We start from the raw sequence: 6,000 nt of genomic DNA, 5'->3' as shown, positions 1-6,000 counted from the left end.
TTTGAGGGCTAGGTTTGCGAAAAATACTAGGATACAGATTCGTTGCAGAAAGCATCACGTCTAGCGTAATTGTTTTGCAAAAACCACTGATTGGCGGATTTGGCTCAGTTTAGTGTGTTTATGATAGATGGGGCCCGCTTTTCACTGACGTGGCGTAACGTTTTCTTACAAAGAGCGCTAGATGGGTCAAAAGCAAGAACACCCCCACATCCTTTCCCCATACCGCCCAGGCCCTTCCCCAGTCTCCTCGCTCCCGCAGCCGTCCGAGGAGAGGATCCCGCACGCTGCCGCAAGTGGTAGCTCGTCGGAGCAGATGAAGCCGGCGAGCTGCTGAGGAGGGCGCACCACGGTCCATTTCTTGGACTTGAAGTCGAACACCCATAACGCGTGCCCGCCGCGGCGTTCCTCGAACTCGATGGCGTCGGTCGCCACCATGCACCTGCCGCAGCCGCCGCTCAACTCCGCACACTGTGCCGGCCTCGAGACTAGGCAGGTAGGGGCCCACCTCGAGCCAGCCCTGGCGCTCCCCGCTCCACTCCACCACAGTGGTGGTGCCCTCGATGCACCACACACGATCCATTGACGTCGGTGCGTGCACGTGCTCCAGGCGCCGCCACCTCTGGCGAGGGATGCCACGTTGTCGCCCCGATTTGGCCCCCATCACCGCCACCTCGTCTGGATCCGGCGAGGGATGCCGCATTGCGGCCCCGACTTGGGCTCCCGCGCGAGGAGACGCCCAGTGTGAGCTGCTGGACCCGGCGAGGGATGCTGCGCCGTGACCCCGATTTGCCCTCCAGCGCGAGGAGCCGCCCAACGCCGGCTGCCGAATCCGGCGAGGGATGCCGCCCCCTCCCCTGATTTGTCCTATTGCGCGAGGAGGCACCCGATGCTGGCTGCGTTGACCGCACCAACCAGTTGCGAGGATGAACGTGGGCTGATTGCTTTTCCCTTTTTGATTTAGGAGTGTCTCTATAAAATCTATGGACTAGTTTGTAAAATTATATTAAAATTGACCTGGCACGAAATGTTACGCCACGTAGGCAAAAAGGGCCCAATCTGTCATAAACGCGCTTAACCAAGCCAAATCCGCCGATCAGTGGTTTTTGCAAAACAATTACACTAGATGTGGTGCTTTCTGCAGCGAATCTGTATCCTAGTGTTTTTCGCAAACCTAGCCCTCAAAGTGGTGGTTTTATGCAATTTACTCTGTCGAATCAAGAACACGAGAGAGAGAGAGAGAGAGAGAGAGATCAAACACATAGTTACTTCTACATACCCTCAGCCCCGAGGGTGAACTACTCCCTCCTCGTCATGAGAGCGCCGGGATGATGAAGATGGCCACCGAAGAGGGATTCCCCCCTCTGGCAGGGTGCCGGAACAAGTCTAGATTGGTTTTCGGTGGCTACGGAGGCTTCTGGTTGCGGAACTCCTGGTATAGGTTTCTTTCTGAAAGTTTTAGTATATATAAGAGGTTTTGGCATCGAGAACAAGTCAGGGGGTGTCTCCGGGCTGTCCACGAGGTAGGAAGGCGCGCCCAGGGGGGTGGGCGCGCCCCCCACCCTCGTGGGCAGCCTGGGACTCTTCTGGCCCAACTCTTTTACTCCATGGCCTTCTTCTGGTCAAAAAATAAGTCCCGTGAAGTTTCAGGTCCATTGGACTCCGTTTGATTTTCCTTTTATGTAAAACTCAAAAACAAGGAAAAAATAGAAACTGGCACTGGGCTCTAGGTTAATAGGTTAGTCCCAAAAATCATATAAAATAGCATATAAAATATCTAAGGTTGACAATATAATAGCATGGAACAATAAAAAATTATAGATACGTTGGAGACGTATCAAGCATCGCCAAGCTTAATTCCTGCTCGTGCTCGAGTAGGTAAATGATAAAAACGGAATTTTTTATGTGGAATGCTACCTAACATATTTATCAATGTAATTCTCTTTATTGTGGCAAGAATATTCAGATCCGAAAGATTCAAGACAAAAGTTTAATATTGACATAAAAATAATAATACTTCAAGCATACTAACTAAGCAATCATGTCTTCTCAAAATAACATGGCGAAAGAAAGTTCATCCCTAAAAAATCATATAGTTTGGTCATGCTCCATTTTCGTCACACAAGAATGCTCTCATCATGCACAACCCCGATGACAAGCCAAGCAATTGTTTCACACTTTAGTAATCTCAAACTTTTTTCAACTTTCACGCAATACATAAGCGTGAGCCATGGATATAGCACTATGTGTGGAATAGAATATAATGATGGGGGTTATGTGGAGAAGACAAAAAAGGAGAAAGTCTCACATCGACGCGGCTAATCAACGGTCTAGGGAGATGCCCATCAATTGATGTCAATGCAAGGAGTAGGGATTGCCATGCAACGGATGCACTAGAGCTATAAATGTATGAAAGCTCAACAAAAGAAACTAAGTGGGTGTGCATCAAACTTGCTTGCTCACGAAGACCTAGGGCATTTGAGGAAGCCCATTGTTGGAATATACAAACCAAGTTCTATAATGAAAAATTCCACTAGTATATGAAAGTGACAAAACAAGAGACTCTCTATCATGAAGATCATGGTGCTACTTTGAAGCACAAGTGTGGGAAAAGGATAATAGCATTGTCCCCTTTTATTTCCTTTTTTCTTTTTTTTTCTTCTTTTTTGGGCCTTTTTTGGCCTTTCTTTTTTTCTTTTTTTTCGGGACAATGATCTATTAATGATGATCATCAGACTTCTATCTATTTACAACTCAAAGATTACAACTCAATACTAGAACAAAATATGACTCTATATGAGTGCCTCCGGCGGTGTACCGTGATGGGCAATGAATCAAGAGTGACATGTATGATAAACTATGCATGGTGGCTTTGCCACAAATACGATGTCAACTACATGATCATGCAAGGCAATATGACAATGATGAAGCGTGTCATGATGAATGGAACGGTGGAAAGTTGCATGGCAATTTATCTCGGAATGGCTATGGAAATGCCATAATAGCTAGGTATGGTGGCTGTTTTGAGGAAGATATAAGGAGGTTTATGTGTGATAGAGCGTATTATATCACGGGGTTTGGATGCACCGGCGAAGTTTGCACCAACTCTCGAGGTGAGAAAGGGCAATGCACGGTACCGAAGAGGCTAGCAATGATGGAAGGGTGAGAGTGCGTATAATCCATGGACTCAGCATTAGTCATAAAGAACTCACATACTTATTGCAAAAATATACAAGTCATCAAAAACCAAGCACTACGCGCATTCTCCTAGGGGGATATATTGGTAGGAAAAGACCATCGCTCGTCCCCGACCGCCACTCATAAGGAAAGCAATCAAAGAAACACCTCATGCTTCAAATTTGTCACACAACGGTTACCATGCGTGCATGCTACGGTACTTGCAAACCTCAACACAAGTATTTCTCAATTTCACAATTACTCAACTAGCAGACTCTAATATCACCATATTTATATCTCAAAACAATTATCAAGTATCAAACTTCTCATAGTATTCAATGCACTCTATATGAAAGTTTTTATTATATCCCTCTTGGATGCCTACCATATTAGGACTAAATTCATAACCAAAGCAAATTACCATGCTGTTCTAAAGACTCTCAAAATAATATAAGTGAAGCACGAGAGTTCATTTATTTCTTGAAAATAAAACCATCGCCGTGCTCTAAAAGGATATAAGTGAAGCACTAGAGCAAACGACGAACTACTTCAAAAGATATAAGTGAAGATCAAAGAGTAGTCGAATAATTATGTAACTATGTGAAGACTCTCTAACATTTAAGAATTTCAGATCTTGGTATTTTATTCAAACAGCAAGCAAAACAAAAGGAAATAAAATGACGCTCCAAGCAAAACACATATCATGTGGTGAATAAAAATATAGATCCAAGTAAAGTTACAGATGAACGAAGACGAAAAAGGGGATGCCATCTGGGGCGTCACCAAGCTTAGGCTCTTGGTTGTCCTTGAATATTACCTTGGGGTGTCTTGGGCATCCCCAAGCTTAGGCTCTTTCCACTCCTTATTCCATAGTCCATCGAATCTTTACCCAAAACTTGAAAACTTCACAACACAAAACTTAACAGAAAACTTGTAAGCTCCATTAGTATAAGAAAATAAATCACCACTTTTGGTACTGTTGTGAACTCATTCTAATTTCATATTGGTGTAGTATCTACTGCATTCCAACTTCTCTATGGTTCATACCCTCCGATACTACTCATAGATTCATCAAAATAAGCAAACAACACAATGAAAACAATCTGTCAAAAACAGAACAGTCTGTTGTAATCTGTATCAAACGTATACTTCTGTAACCCCAAAAATTCTGAAATAAATTGCTGGGAGTGAGGAATTTGTCTATTAATCATCTGCAAAAGAATCAACCTAATCTCACTCTCCGGTAAAAAATGGCAGCAAAACTCGTGAGCGCTAAAGTTTCTGTTTTTTACATCAAGATCACAAAGACTTCACCCAAGTCTTCCCAAAGGTTCTACTTGGCACAAACACTAATTAAAACATAAAACCACATCTAAACAGAGGCTAGATGAATTATTTATTAGTAAACATGAACAAAAATCAAGGAACAGAAATAAAAATTGGGTTGCCTCCCAACAAGCGCTATCGTTTAACGCCCCTAGCTAGGCATGATGATTTCAATGATGCTCACATAAAAGATAAGAATTGAAACATAACGGGTGCATCATAAAGCATATGACAATCACATTTAAGTCTAACCCACTTCCTATTCATAGGGATTTTGTGAGAAAACAACTCATGGGAACAAGAATCAACTTGCATAGGAAGGTAAAGCAAGCATAACTTTAAGATTTTCAACACATAGAGAGGAAACTTGATATTATTGCAATATGTAAAAGCATATGTTCCTCTCTCATAGTAATTTTAAGTAGCATCATGAATGAATTAAACAATATAACCATCATATAAAGCATTCTTTTCATGATCTACAAGCATAGAAAATTTACTACTCACCACATAAGCAAAATTCTTCTCATTCATAATAGTGGGAGAAAACTCAACGAAATAACTATCATGTGAGACATAATCTAATTGAAAACTAAAATCATGATGACAAGTTTCATGGTTATCATTATTATTTATAACATACATGTCATCACAATAATCATCATAGATAGCCACTTTGTTTTCATAATCAATTGGAACCTCTTCCGAAATAGTGGATTCATCACTAAATAAAGTCATGACCTCTCCAAATCCAATTTCATCAATATAATCATCATAAATAGGAGGCATGCTTTCATCATAATAAATTTTCTCATCAAAACTTGGGGGACAAAAATATCATCTTCATCAAACATAGCTTCCCCAAGCTTGTGGCTTTGCATATCATTAGAATCATGGATATTCAAGGAATCCGTACTAACAACATTGCAATCATGCTCATCATTCAAATATTTAGTGCCAAACATTCTAATGCATTATTCTTATAGTACTTAAGCACAATTATCGGAATCCTTATTTTCATGAAAGATATTAAAAATATGAAACATATGAGGTATCCTTAATTCCATTTTTTTGTAGTTTTCTTTTATAGACTAAACTAGTGATAAAACAAGAAACTAAAAGATTTGATTGCAAGATCTAAAGATATACCTTCAAGTGTTAACCTCCCCGGCAACGGCGCCATAAAAGTGCTTGATGTCTACTACACAACCTTCTACTTGTAGACGTTGTTGAGCCTCCAAGTGCAGAGGTTTGTAGGACAGTAGCAAATTTCCCTCAAGTGGATGACCTAAGGTTTATCAATCTGTGGGAGGCGTAGGATGAAGATGGTCTCTATAAAGCAACCCTGCAACCAAATAACAAAGAGTCTCTTGTGTCCCCAACATACCCAATACAATGGTAAATTGTATAGGTGCACTAGTTCGGCGAAGAGATGGTGATACAAGTGCAATATGGATGGTAGATATAGGTTTTGTGTAATCTGAAAATATAAAAACAGCA

This window comes from Triticum urartu, chromosome 4A, assembly GCF_056163025.1.
Source record: "Triticum urartu cultivar PI428250 chromosome 4A, HENAU_Tu73, whole genome shotgun sequence".
Classification (NCBI taxonomy): domain Eukaryota; kingdom Viridiplantae; phylum Streptophyta; class Magnoliopsida; order Poales; family Poaceae; genus Triticum; species Triticum urartu.
Note: the sequence above shows the minus strand (reverse complement) of the source record.